Consider the following 15,889-nt stretch of genomic DNA (forward strand, 5'->3'; position numbering starts at 1 on the left):
ACAATGTGACGAAGGCTGAAACACAACTACTGTACATTTCTTAATTTGAGAGTCTGCAACAGAAATGAACACCAACACAGACGATATCAGTATCATCTGGTGAGCAGCAACTGCAAACTTACACTTTCTAATAATGTGATTTATATGATAGTTTAAAGCCCCTATGGGAATTTTTTCCACTTCCGTCAAACTGATGCAATAAGGCCTTGGTGACCTTTAATACCCTGCTCTCACTCCTTCAAACCTTGTAAAAACTGTAATTGTATTTTTGTCATTCCAGCTGTGAGGCAGTGGCGCCCCTATTTGTGGCTGTCTTTAAGAGGTGGTGGCGCGCTCATTTTTGTAAAGCTAGAAATCTTTAAATTTCTCTTGAAAAGTCTTGAAATCTTGTAAAACAAGACAAGGCATCCACCGGTATTACTCATTTTGGGGGCTTAATTATGCTTTGAATTTAAGCTACATTATGATGAGGATGGGTCTTTTCAAAAAGGTCCCATGAACATGAACACTCACATTAATAAATCTAAATGAAAATAAATTCTACGGGTAACTGTGAGTTTCCCCTTAACTTAGGACACTTTGTTCCTAAAAAATACATCTTTTATTGAAAAGGATAACCAGCCTATATGAAGAATGACAAATTGCCTAACATCCACACGCAATTCCCACAACACAATGTTTTCATGACTTTTCAGGAACCAATAATAAAATTTCCATGACCATTTACAATGTAAAACACAAATATTTCTCGATCTCAAAAATACAGTTCAAACTAAAAGTAGTAGTGGAGCACAAAAACAAAATGTTGGCAGATATCGGCACATATTAGAGCTAAGTTATGTTGACAGCTACAGAAAAATAAGTTTGCCATTATGTTACATTACATGAAAGGTTTTCCACAGAAGATTATTGTCACAATTATTTTCAAAAAATGTTATCTGTACAACTATTGGCCACTGCACATCAGATAACTAGTAACATTAATTGTAAAAATATAATCAAATTCAGTGATGACTTTGGTTTTGATGTGCCACCCCAAGATTTTTCAGTGGCCCCTCTGACTACTCCTATGAAACATTTCTAGGGCTGCCACTACTGTGAGGAAATTTGCGTGTTACAGCATAATATATATCTACGCTGAATCTACATAGTCTTAATTGCAGCCCTGCTTGCACAGTCCAAATCCCAACTTGCTCAAAGCATTAAATAAACTTCTCTAATATGTCTGCTCCTGTTATCTCCATCTGCACTTTAATTCTAAGTTTCACCTCCCTCTTTCAGTTGCCTCAAGGCTTAAAAGACCTTCTTCAGCCCGTCTCCTTGATCATCATCATCTCCCTCAGGCCAAGCCTAAGCCCAAACGTGTGTTTGAATTTTGTGTTTTGCTTGATAAACTTACAGTGCACGTAAAACAGATGCTTAAAAATGCCTCCAATAGGTAACAGATTGCTTTAGGCGGGGACTTTGCAGATACCTGATTTAAGTAAGATGTCTGATTTCACTAAAAAAGATGCGCTTTTACTTTGAAAATAAAAGCAAACGATATGAAGGAAAAATCTATGACTGTTGTTTAATCATAACCAGCTTCTCCTCAGAATAAATGAAAATAAGAACTTTCACACTCCCAGATCCTCACAGCTGGTTTAGTTCCCAGTCCAACACTCAACACTTGTCATCTCGATAACTGTCTACTTTTAAATGGCATCTAGCCTGAGGTGAGAGGAATCCTCACAGACACCACAGATTTTAAAGAGGTAAACAATCAACAGAGTTTCTGTGAAGTACTGATTTCCAACCAAATTTGCATGATGTATTTTAATGTTTTCTGTCACCAGCTGTGACAATGTCTCACTCATAGGAAGTTGTGTTTGCCAGATGTGTCTCAAAACAAACAAAATTTTGAGTAAATGGGAGTATTAAAACCTGAACAGACATGGTCATAATCGGGAGACGATTTTACCAACTCAAAGGGGCCCTTAACAGTTATAGATTTACTTATGTATTTATTAGGATTTAGGTATGACACATTTAAATGTTACTATGTTACCTCATTTGTAGCATTTGTAGCATTTATTTTGGTGCAATACATGCACTGAAATCACGGTACAAGGTAAAGGTAAAAGGTAGATTTATTGTCATTTTTCTTAAATGTAGTTTAAGAAGAAATTAAATTGAAGTTGATCCCAACTCCCGCTACAACTGACATAGTATAAACAACAAGAAGTCCACATTGGAAGGGAGGGATGGTGGACAGTGGACACCATACTTTCACCCAGGACTCTGCAGTTTGTGTCCTGTTTGAACTAAAATTCGATATATAAAATATATTTTGTTGATAATGCTTAATTTTCACCCATTAAATTATAAATGTAGGACTATTAACAGAGTATTTTTGCATAGTTTTCTATCAAAATACTTTTTCTGCCACTGCTAATAACAACAGTCTCAGTTACAGAAACAGTAATGCACCACAGCAGCCAATGGCTCCCACATTATTTCATCCACCCCTCTTCACAGGGTCCATGATATACTGTCTACAGTCATATTATTTGTATGCATTCTGAAGCTATACTTTATTGTAAGATAAGACTACTGACCATCAACAAGCAACAATTATTATCAGGTCATTCCTAAAAAAATGTATTGCTGTCATTCTAAAAAATACAGTATGAGAGCAATGTTTAAAATGTGTGATACCTACCACTAAAGCCATTCCTACATGAACACAAAGTGCAAAAGGAACGCACGCTTAGCTGTTTGGAGCAGTCAGTGTAGTAGATAGTGTGCCCAGCGGGACCCTGGCCGACATCGCCTCTCCATCCCAGCGTCTTCCTTTATGTCTGGGTCACAGACTTCTCCTCCTCCTCCTCCTCGCTAGTTGAAGGCCACAGGACTCCCTGGTGGTTTGTAATGAGCTGCGGAGTCAGCAGCTTCTACTGCACACACACAGAAACGTGTACACACATTGACACGCACCCGTGTCTCAGACCAGGCACACAGTAGAGCATCTACAGCATGAACAAACACACAATGTGCAATGTGCATGCATTATGCCTAACAGACATTTACACAGATCCCCTTACCTGTAAAACAACGTTCTGGCACATTGTGTCTATGCACATTTGTGCACACACTTGTGTTGAAGTGCAGCCTTGTGGAGGCATGATTAATGAAGCAGCAAACAAGGCCACACTGAGCCACAGCCTCCTCAAGCTCCTCTGCTTCTGTGCTTTCTGTTCTCTGTCTCTTCAGTCGTTGGTTGACTCCACATATGCTGTTACACTGCCTCTGTTCTTCACTCTGTTTCTTACAACTCTCTTTTTAACTGCAAAAAACTCTACTGCAACCTGAAACTATGGATTTCCATAAACACTCACACTGCAGCCTACGACTGGAAACACAGTTATAAAGCAGCAGCCTACAATGTATGAAGAGCAGTAAATCAATGCACCAGTTTCACCAGTTTTGTATCTTGTTGATTGATTGATAGATCTAACTTAGCTTGTTTCATCTGCCTTCAGAAGAGGGATTGTTATTGCATAAAAGTAGCTCAAAACTCTAAACAGTATTATGGAATCTATTTTGGGTTTGTGTCTGTCCTCTGGTGACTGTAACGTTAATGCTAACTGAGAAGAAGAAGGGCTTCCTCATACGTCACTTTAAATCCCTACCTCAAAACTAGCTGTTACCGTTTTGTATAATGTTTAACAAATTAGCACCCCACAAATGACGTTATGTACTTACCTTTAAGTTACGTAAGGATAGGTTTTGGCAAGTAAAGTTAATTTTGGTAGGTGTAGAAAAAATGAACCATGCTGGAGTTGCTGTGGGGTTAGGCAAGTAAAGTTATGTAAATTAGATTTAGGAAAAGAAACATGGTGGTGACTCAAGGGTCATGCAGGTCTAAACATCGGTCTCCTGTGTCAAGGTTCTGTTTTGTGACACATCAACAACCCCGGCTATTATTTGCTTCAACTACTGAACTCAACAGGCTTATATTTGGGACATCTTTATGAGACAGGCTTTTGTTTCCCTTCACACAAAATAATTGTTTATTTAAACCTCTCTTTTTTTGCATCCTTCTTGTTTACTATGCCGGTATTACTGTCTTCTTTGGTGCTCACAGCTTCAGTAAAATGAAATGCACAATCTAAGGAGCTAACTAATGTTAGCACCAGCAGGTAGCCAAAAACCCGGTTTAATACACCCAAAGAACTTCTATAAAAATGAACTGTATGGCAACCAGACCAGGCTTCTAATTGAGACGGCTGTTTACTGGTCTGGGCTAGTAAAAGGGACTGGGCGTTTCAATGGGACTAGGCTTATTTTGACCTATTATGATAAGTGGGTTATAGACAAATGACTGGCTCAAAATTATATGGGATATACACAAATTTTGGTGCATTACCTTTCATAGGAAAAAGCACTAACAGTGCATGAGAGCAGCACAGCAATATGCAACCCTATCGCCAAAATATACATTATACTTTTCTGCAAACTACTGATATCATTCGTACATTTCATATGTAGTGATATTTAGAATCTTTAAATTTAATTTTAATATTTTGGCAATGCTACGATTAATGTGTAGTTGGGTTCAAGCACAAAAAACACATGGTTAGGGTTAGGAAAACATGTTTTGGCTTAAAATACCCAGTTTGTCTTCCACAAACACAGCAAGAAAAGAATACCTGCTCTTCATGGCCTTAAACTTCTTGGCAGCCAGCATACCAAGGCGTCACACAATCCAGCAGCCCCTTCTCCACTTGATGATCAACTCAGCTGAGGATATTAGATTTCCTTGGTTATACGTCAATACCGGTAATGATGAACCTATGGGGAACATACACACAGATACATACACACAGTTATTATAGTATAGGAATGGGCATGGGAAAAAAGCCACTAATAAAACATGATACACAGAGAGCACATGCTTGCAAATAGCAGAGCCTAACACAAGTTGTATCAGTTTAACTGTAACATTTTATCAATTTCCTCTGCAGTCATGAGTGCATGTTCTCTCTCCGTCCACAGAGGGCAGTAAATGATGCCATCAGCTAAATCATTTAATGAATACATGTCAGTGTACACATCCTTATGTAGAAAACTAATGATCAAGCTGTTGAAATAAGCACTGTGTTGAATGTTTTTGTACAAATTTCTTCTATCCTCCACCTGTCTTTAGCACTCTCTTTCTGTGGCACAGTGACACCTGCTGACCAACGGAGGAACTACACACCGGTGGTTTAAAGAAACATTAATCATGCCGCAGACAATATATTCTAGCATTTCCCCACTCACACACACTCAAGCATATGCAAATACACACACACACACACACACACACACACACACACACACACATACACGCACGGTACGCAAACTTCACACTACCATAAAGAGACAAAAACAAATTTATCTTTTCTGAGACTCTCATGAAAAAAAAGAATATGCTGCAGATAAAAACTGGGATTCATTTTGTGCTTCTGTTTACCTTCTTCGCCTAAGCAGGAAATGGTATTCCCACATTGTTTAAATAGGCAGTGTGTGAAATCTCAACCATCTGTGCTTTATTGAATTATAACTGAAATGGTGCCGCGCTCCTTTGGTGTCAGGCAGGCCTGTGCAGGGAGGATGAAAAGACAAAGCGAGAGCATCAGGTGGGTGGCACGGTGCCTTGGTGACCTGTCACCTCTGATAAAATTCAATGCCTGTCGAAAAATACTGAAATTCATATAAGAATGACATCAGATGGCTGCACAGTAAAGACAGCAGAAAAGCAGTGACAAACACTTACTGTTGGTATACCCACACCATCACGTACACAACTGGCCATAAAGAAACACACAGCAACACGAACTACGGAGGAATCATTCAATTAAATCATTCTGCGGGGATATATGCTGCACTTTTAATAGAGTTTAGGAGAAACTGGAGAAGACTTTTAGCTTGCAAAGCAGATATTAGACACAGCCACAGCTGAATATGACTATATTAGGTTAAACAAGACAAAAAAAAGAGCAGCAGCATCACTGTGATCAAAGCAATAAAGCCTGAGATCAAATAAGATTTTCAGCCTAGGGAAAAGAGTTGTAATATTGTTGAGATTTTTATATTTTAAGTTATCAAACATCATCAACACACACACTCATACACAAACACACAAATAGAAAAAGCAAGCATGGCCATGATCTAACCAATAGAGGATGCTGTTGCTCTTATATGCTTTAGGCTGCTGCAGAGAATAGTATGCTGTAACTGTCTATTTCTGTTTTTCTGTCTTGTTATTGCTATACATTTACACAGCAATGAATATTTAGTTTTAGCCTATTTCAGCTTCTCAGCATGCTTCATTAAAACATGTATCTAATATGTCTGACATTAACAACGCACAGAAGAACACTTCACACATCTATTTCAGAACAGGTGCACAGGAGAGGGACAAGCAGGACACCATTTGCAGACAAATTCCCACACTGTCTAACAAATTTATTGCGACTTGCTAGACCAGACTAACAGTGTGACAGTTTGCGAAAGGTTGTCTGAAAACTGACATTTACTATGTAAACTCCATGGGGAAAAAAGTACTTAAGTCCTTTCATTGTAAAAGAAGCAAAAACCTCTTGCTTTATTGTATTTTCGTCTTAACCTGTTTTTTATGCCAGTCACTTGTATGAATATATGCATTTTGCTTTACGTGGAAAAATTTATAAAAGTTTTGTGTCTAACTTATGAATATAGTGTATTTCTTGTGAGACAGTGGCACTGCTAGTGTTTTAAACAAGAAGCCTTGGTTCATGAAACTGGAAAAATGATCTGTAGATGAAAGGATGACTTGTTCGAGCACCGACATACCAAGCCGATGGTCAATCCATTGTTATTGTTTAGACGTCTGTGAGCGTCTGTTGCCCTAGTTTTTGCAGTGTAACCATCATCGATTGGCACTTATCGACCCTTGTTGGGTGTTTATTCAGCCAATTCAGCATGTTGAATTGGCATTGGAGACAGTGAAGCCCATCAGTGATTAGAGTTATTCTGATTGGCAGTTTAGCTCAGCTCACAAGAGGAGAAATGAAAGTGAGGAAGGCAAACAAGCAGCTTAAGTCAAGAGGTTGCGAGATCAAAACTAACTTCTATTTAGTAAAAAAATAAAATAAAATTCAGCTATTGAGCTCTTTAGCAGAAATGGTTTGTCATTGCTTGTGCTATTGTTCACTAACAGACAGGAAATACAATTTAATCTTTCAACAATGAGTTGTATTGTTTATGTGCTAACAGACTATATGCATCTAGAATCAATCCTGTCATTCAACAGGTTTCCCTTTTTGAACAACAAATACAGACTACTGATGCCTGTTGGGCTGGAGTGTTATTTTCTCTCACAAAGGCGTAGAATGCATATGCTAGTTGGTCGTAGTCTTTGCGGTTTGCTCAGAGGCAACTTTTTGGTTAAGACACAGTCACTGTGAGGCAACACAACACTTGGCCTTTGTTGTCACTAGTTCTTTGATGTCGGTCTGGTGTGTCTGGGCCTTTAAAGATGCCGTATATAACTCTGGAGAAAGATAGTTGATTGCAACCAACCCTTAGGGCTGGTAGTCGGACCAAACCACCAACCCAAAGTGTCGAGACTTGACAACCTTGGAATGAGACTCAACAATCAACTATCTTTCTCCAGAACTACATGCAGTACCTTTAATGTTCAGTCCACTGCTCACTATCTCAGACCACTCAGAGCTGACCACACAACCATATTGTTATGGTGTGTGTGTCTTTACGTTTGTGTGTGCATTGCAAGGCTTTTTACACTGCGTGAATATTGATACGTTTCTGTGTATGAGTGTACACGCATGGGCACAGGCGTCTAAGTGAATCCATTTGCACATATCTGTTTGTTTTGATTTTGGATCATTGCGAAATGTAAAAACACTCAGCTGGAAGAAAGAGAGAGAAAAAACAATTAAGATTAAATAATGATCATAATAAGATTCCTGAATACCATTTAAATACTTAATAACCATGCACAGAACCCCAATCTGCTCCAGTGAAGCTACTCAAATGACAAAATACATGACTGTGGGTGTTCTGGGTAGCTTCCAAGAATATGCAGAAAGGTTTAACTGGCTAATTAGATACAACAGAGCAAATGTCAAAAATATGAACAGAGAAGTAAGAAGAATAATAAGAACATCTTTGCAAAAACAACGTCTCGTCTAATTGAAAGTTGTTTCCAGTGTAATTTGACCACCTGTCACTACAGTCTGATAAACACTTGTTTTCTCACAAGAGAACAAAACAGGCCGAGATGATGCAGTGGCCTGCCTACTGCATTCACTTATACAACACTTAGACTCTCTATAACAGACCACTTCTCATCGATTTCTGCTCTGCTTTCAATGCCATCCAGTGGCATCAGATGATAAAGAAGCTCCTTAAAGGACTTTAAAGTTCTCAGCACTTTTCTTTAACCCACTCGAAGCAGTAAAGGTTGATAACACACTGTCAACAACAAGAGCCATTGTCATTACCCACGAGTGTGAGCTCAGCCCATTTCTTTTTACTCTCCATACAAAGACAGTCAACTGTTGCACTTGACACTCCTCAAGTGCAGTTACGCTGGTCAACAGTAAGTGTCTTTACTTTTAAAAATTAGCATTTTCAAATCGCCTTCTCCATCTGTATGGTGCTGTTGTAGTATGTCTCTGTAAGTTTCTGTGGTCATGTCCAGAATTTTCATGGTGTGGAGAGCAGTCTTCTGCAAGTAACCTAAATTAAATTTATTTAGACTTAAACTTTCCATCCATAAAATTACCAAGAAAATATGTAATATTCCTTACTTAAATGTGCTCCGAAAGCTATGACGATAAAACTAGCTGTGTAGGTGCTTAGAAATAATGTCTGAGACCCTTGTGCAAGAGCTCAGCTTACAAACAGATTTTAATCAAAAATGAATATCAATTCTGTCAGTTTTTTAATTTTTTAATTTTTTTTTATACAGAAATGGTTATTTTATCTGTGGTATTCAATGTTAGTGAAATTTATCATTGAGCAAACTGTCAGAGCACCAGTCTATCTGACAGTGCAGGTCACAGACATGCAGAACACACATTTGCTACTAAGATAAAGATGTGAAGGGAATCTTATACTTACTAGTTAAGTCAGAGTGCCTTTCCAAAAATCAGGGAGCCCAAAAGAAAAGCCAGCCAGACAGAAGAAGATGAAAGAAGCACAGAGACAAAGACCAAATGTCCTGCCAAAAAATGAGAATAAAGCATCAGGTGTGACAGGCAGAACTGAAGGTGAGGTTTCAGGCAGAGTAATGTTGGTGAATAAAATCGCCTGCAGCATGTACCATGTCATGCTATCTTGTTAAAAGGGAATTTGTAGAATGCTCCAAAGTAAATTTCAGTTATGAACAGAGTGGCATTAGTGCCTGTTTGGAGAGAGTTGTGCTTTTTGATGGACTTAGGAGAGGGACAGTCAACTTTAAGTGGTTGTATTTTGTAATCAAAATCCACAACTGGGTCATTATTTAAAAAAAGACAAAAAAAAAGTCACACCCTAGCTACCTCCCTACTCTGATAAATAAAGTACAAATCCATGGCATTTAATATTTAATATTTCTGCATGGGGTCCCTAAAAGTCATGATTTCATCTAATCATACTTTGCCATGATTTCTTCAATCAGTGTTTCATCTCACTATTATTTTATCATTTATTAATTGTCTTGATACATATACAATATTGAACTCGAAGTAACATACTACTGTGAGAGAAACTGGTCTGCCCACCACTTATCATATTTGGAAATCTCCAAGTACATATGTGACCTAATGTGTCCTTAATGCATGTTAAGATCCAATAACTCAGACTACATTCAAAGGTTTCATCTGCGTAGTTGGAAATACATGCTCATTTGTGCACCAACAGGGCATTCCTTCCTTCCTTCTTACCTCCCAAGTTCTCTGTCCACCCGTAATGTCTGAAAGCCAGCGATGGTTGCTTTTGTGTCCAAATTATGTCCATGCATCCCCGTCTTCTTATTGTTCTTTTTTCGTTCCTCCTCTTCTTTTAAGTTCAAGCAGACTAGGCACGGGAAGAGCATTACTGTCTCCTGCAGGTTAAAAAAAACAACACGTGTGACCTTAGCAACAGAAAAGATGTGTGTTTATTTGCATGCAGACAGGGGAAGTGAGATCCCATCACAAGTCACTCAATATGCATGTGGAAACGCCTTCCAATGCCAGATGTCATCACATAGACGTGTTGCCCAATCAATCGCATTAACACAGATGCATGTCAATACTGGGTGTCCACAGGGCCACAGACTACTTTATTGCTTCCTCACTCTTCTTGCTTTTATGCACTGAGATAAAAATTCAACCCTGATTCACATCAAACAATAAGTGTAAACCTTTAACTCCTTTTTAATCCAGTCAGAAACAGCTTTCAGCCCCCTGATGCTGATGCCAGGGACTAACCTCTACCCTCCTGCTGACACCAGCATCAGCAAAGGGTGTTATGTTGCTAACCAGTGGGGGACTTCCTCCCAATGATTGTGCATCAAAGAAGATTGTGGGAAAATTAGCTTTGCAGAGTCTTATCCAGAGTCAGATGAGACGATCAATGTTAAAGTTTTGGTCCAGGATTTGTAACTAGAGGCAGTTCAATTCTTCATATCTACTTTAGTCTTCACCATATTTTTCAGCTTCATGGCCCCCACAGTAAGTTTGTCTTGCAGTGAATAAAAACAAAGTGCACACAGAGCTGAACGTAAAACGCAATAAAATACATAAAACACCCACCAATTTTATATAAAAGTCTAATTAACAGCATAACAACAATAGCAAACAAGATGATTTAAATTCTGTATCAACATAGCTTTACATTGAGTACATAACACATCTCTTGACAGAAACCTGTGATAGTTAATTAAATGTTGGGTTCAGGAGGTCAAGTGTTTTTGTGTCTCCTCTCACCATGGGACTCATTTATCCAGTATATGAGGATTGCTGGCAGTGAGATTTGACACTTTACAGTAATTGCATCTGTGAAAGCATCATTTACTGCAATCATAGTCTTTAGCCAACGTAGCGATCTCTGCAAATCGTGGATATCCTGCAGTTACCTGCTGTGAAAAGATAACTGTCACTCCCCCATCATTTCGCCAGCCTGTTTTTCACTCTCGACATTGTTCATGGTCTCTCTTGCAGTAAGCTGGTTGGTTTTGGTGAGCTCAGTTTTTCTGGCTGCGTGTGTGAAAGTGTGAGAGATTCTGGGGTTTATCATGTTTCTCTATTTTTTAAGAGTGAGATGTCTGACCATTCATTATTTTTTTTACAATATCATTTTATATGCTTAATAAAATCAGCTTTAATGGTAGAATAATTATGCTCTTAATCACAAATGGAAGGAGGCTTGTGATGGCTGGCCCTAAATTCTGGAAGAGCTTACCTTTATGAATCAGGGCAGCTCTGGTACTATAAAGCATAAAGACGCTACTGAAGATGCACCTTTTTTCATTGACGTACAATTGACTCAATCTTTTGTTGTGCCTCTTTCTTTCTGTGCTGCAGTCTGCTCTTTTGTGTTTTTTTCTCTCCTATGTTCCTACTGCCATTTGCTTCTGTATTCATCTATTTTGTATTTTATGACTGTAAAGCACTTTGTTCAACTGCCGTTCTTTGAAATGTGCTCTACAAATAAAGTCTGACTTGATTTGACTTTCCGAAAAGGGCTTAAACCATTCACGTTTTCTTCCAAGTAAGAACATAACTGGACATCCACTAAGCATATTTCTGCTTTGTTACTTGAAAAATTATACTGTCATTAACACAGGAGAGAAAATGATTCACATCTGACTTAGAAGACTGTTCACAAGAGAAAAGAAATCTCACTCAGGGTTTATATATCGGAGGGAAAGGTGTGGACAAAAGAAATTTAAGAGAGCCAAAAGGAGGAGACTAAATCAAATATAGGGAGGCAGAGACAGAAGTGACCAAGAGAGGAAAAGAAGAAAAGAGAAAAAGAAAGAGTTTGAGTAATATACTAGGATAAATTTGATTTTGGACGAGGGTCATTGCTTGTTAAAGTTTGGCTTTATTTAAAAAATATGTTGAGGAAAAGTGATACATTCATTTAACGTATCAAGAAAAAAATAGTTAAAAATGACAGTCAGCCTCTAAGCTTCCATTTAAATACTCTCTTTAGTTTAAAATTGGTTTTATTACATTGAGTGTTGTTTGTGGATCAAAATCAGGTGATGATGTGAGAGGATTTCAGAAAACTTTTCAGATACCCACTTCAGATGATACTCCGTCATATAGCACCAGATGGCGGCATTGTGCTATCTGTTGGCATGTGCTGAGCCACTCTGATTATATTTACCATGGCTGCAGCCTGACACACATCATCCCTGAGAGCCTCCCAAAGATGTGCTGACACTATTGGAAGATGGTGATATTCGTCATAAAGGGATGAAGCTTAAAGGATAACAATAACTTTAGCCAAAAGCTCTCAGAACAACAGGCTATTGTGGTGCATTGTAAGAAGCGTCATAAAAGCCTCACTATGCATGAACACTGGCCAGAGAGAAGTGGAACAAACGGCAGTTACATAAATCTTGAAATCTCACTGATATGCCTGCAATGTCAAATGCTGAACAAAACAGCTGAATGGCTGTGAAATCCGACTTTTTAAAACTGCAATTTCACTAAAGAATTTCCCACTCACTCCGATAGTTCATCACAACAATTTCACAGTGACATGGTCTTACAAATTGCAGCTACAGGCTAGCAGATTAATGAAATTCCAGCCCCCCTATTGATTTATTTAGAAAAATAACTTTTACAGACAAGACCACAGGGAGGTGGAAGTGTAAATAATTTAGAGGAGTAAAAAGTATGGAAAACTGTTTCCCCCGCTGCACTGTGATCAAATTGAATCAAACTGACTGCTTCTATAATTCATTGAAGCCCCCATGCACTGCAGGCTTGTGTTTGTGGGTCTGTTGTCTGTTTTGTTTAGCCTGTGTGAATGCACGGGGTGTCGGGTGCCTCTGTGTGTGTCTCTCCATTCATACTGGTTCAGTACTTTGTGTGTGCAGCTCTGTATAATTTATTTCCACACGACAAATATACAGTGAACTCCATGAAATCTTCATGGTCCCAGCATGTTGCTGCTGCCTACATGCCCTACTAAACTCAAGACTGTGTGTGTGTGTGTGTGTGTGTGTGTGTGTGTGTGTGTGTGTGTGTGTGTGTGTGTGTGTGTGTCCTGCTGTGTGCACTCGCTCCCTTATTTGTGTGCACACGCATGGTGTGTGCCCTTGATGTCCCTCTGTGTCTGAACCGTTGAGTGTTTCCATGCATGAGTACATCTGTTAGAGAACGTCTCTTCTTTATCTCCACCCACACATGCCCAACAAGCAGAGTCTCTGCGGACCACACGCACAATAGACATGATAATTACATGTGGAGTGTTGCCCTGTGCCTTCCAGCTGATTAAAATGGCTCTGTGAGTTGAGTTGCTGTGGTGGTATTTTCAAGGTCAGATACACAGTCTAAATTGAAGGCTTTAACCTGTGAAGCCCAATGGATGTTGAACATTTACTGACTGACTGGCTTTAACCAATTAATGGACTCACTTCATAATAAAAGGGGGGTAAAAAGCAACTGTTTCGATTAATTCGGATGTAACCATGCATGAATCATTGCATGCACACACTCTACAAAGAAAATTTAAAGGAATAGTTCAAATATTTTGAAGTGAGGTTGTATGGGGTATTTATCCATAGACAATATAAATCATTCAGCAAATGTCAGTCATCCCGCCCCCAGTTTGGAGAAGGAGCAGGAGTTTTGCTGCATCAGGAGTCCAGAAGCTAAACAATGTGCTACTGTGGAGGGGTCAGCAACAAAACATATTTTAGCCACCTAAAAAAGCCCTACATTAAAAAAATTAATATTACTTGACGTCTACACTTTATTTAGAAAATTTTCATTGCTTTACTTAAAATACACACGGCAATTTCCAACTGGAAAACAAAGCCATTATATCACTCTCTTTAAAGCCAGACTCCATTGAGAAAAACAGTTGATTTAACATAGCTGAATACAGGAGTTGTTGGTCTATCGCTGCCTCGAACAGATAGTGTTTCTTTGTCATTGTGTGACATTTGTATCTTAAAATAGTTAGTTCAGATTCACCAATTTCACACAGCAACAGAAACTAACTAACTGATCGCAGCAGCAGTTGACCAACAGCTCATGTGTTCAGCGAGCTAAAACGTCTGTTTTTGTCAGTGGAGTCTGGTGGCTTTGATGAGAGCAAAGATGGGAAAATCTACATTATCCCTTTAATATATACAAAATGTGACTGAGAAATACTTTACCTTCAATGTGTATTCATTTTCTCACTTTCGTCACAGGGATCAATAAACTTTCATTAAATTCAGTACACCTAAGGCACTCTGCGAATGTTGTGGGTGATACTTAACATGTAGAACTTCTTTCTTCTAAACTGAATCCAGGTCAGAGGAAGATATTGGCAGGAGCAACTAGAGTTATCTATCTTCAGTTTATCCCCCCCAGTGAAACTTGGCTGTGTGGTGAGTGTGTGTGTGGTTTTGCGTGTGTGTGTTTGTGTGTTTGTGTGTGTGCCTGTGCTTCCCTGGTTGGAATTGGCTCCAATCACCTATTTGATGTAGAAGGTCACCAGCTAGATGTCCACTATGTCTGCCAATTCACACTCGCCGCTCTCTGGCTCTCACAGTACCTGCATATGTTTCTGGAAAGCAAGCATACAAATACACAAGTCAGTATGAATGCAAATATGTAAGTATTTGTATGAGTATAATACCAGACACTGTGCTGGTACACTACATTTTGCACATATTTACAGTTGTACAATCTGTAGATGTCCCAGTCATGTGTATGTTTGCAGATTTGTCTTAATATCTTTCTCTGTCATGCTACAGACTGCAGTTTGTGTGGTCTGAGACTCCAGCAGTGTGAAAGCCTCACTTACAGTGCTTAGAGCACTTGAGACATAATGCGCTCATTTCATTTAGTCCTGGGAGTCTCTTGAATTATTGACTGAGTTACTGGCCATGCAGTACTTAGCCACAGGTCTTGGGTTGTTTTCGTATTTAATCACTGTAGCAGCACATCCTTGAATACTTGTGTTGAAGAAGGGGTCTTTGAGTTGATCTAACAGGACTGTGGGATACATCTGACCAAAAAAAGTTGGGATCCACTGCTATGGCTGCCATTTACTATTTATTTAAAGTTCTTTAAACCACTCTACCAAAATTTCCTTCACCGACTATTTCATATTTGAGCTATTTCTTTATTTCCTTTACTTTTCATTGTCTTAAGAAAAGTTAAGTCAAGTCTTAAGTTAAGTCAAAGTGCATTATCCCAGCAAGAGGTCAGAATACACTTTACAATACTTTAACCCATCTACAAATGTTCCCACTCAGTTATACAAGACTAATCTCTGGTATTTCAGAAAACCATTGCACGTCTGCAGGTGTACTTCATATAGCCTCTTAATATAGCCTACAACATTTAGTTTATTCAAATGTCTTGCTGAAAAGCCTATTAAATGACCTCTTGCACCCTTTTTATGGAAGAGCAAATTTTATGGTGATATGGTGCGGTTATTGATGCATGCAGCTGTAGAACAAGCTGCAATCAATGTCCATATCCCCAACAGCTATCAATCCAGAAAGCAGCTTAAGATCACTTTCAGAAAGGTGGTGCTTGCAGCCTGGTACACTGAGGAGGTTGGGGGTTGAATATGAATAATGGGGAGGAGGCATAGCTGATTTGCGACACTGGGATATGATAAATTTATGTATATTTAAGAGATGTTGGTGAGTTGT

The 15,889-nt window shown here is 38.8% G+C and overlaps 1 long non-coding RNA gene across 1 annotated transcript; it reads right to left on the reverse strand.

Annotated features, from left to right (window-relative positions):
- Positions 1-290: 290 nt before the first annotated feature.
- LOC148185887 (uncharacterized) lies at positions 291-9,260 on the reverse strand. The gene is made up of 3 exons (XR_015775512.1): positions 9,154-9,260; positions 4,692-4,833; positions 291-2,936 (listed from the first exon to the last, which is right to left on the reverse strand). It is a non-coding gene; the product is annotated as an uncharacterized LOC148185887 (long non-coding RNA).
- Between the last annotated feature and the right edge of the window lie 6,629 nt (positions 9,261-15,889).

This window comes from Plectropomus leopardus, chromosome 22 (assembly GCF_026936395.1).
Source record: "Plectropomus leopardus strain MGB_pleo_1.0 chromosome 22, ASM2693639v1, whole genome shotgun sequence".
Classification (NCBI taxonomy): domain Eukaryota; kingdom Metazoa; phylum Chordata; class Actinopteri; order Perciformes; family Serranidae; genus Plectropomus; species Plectropomus leopardus.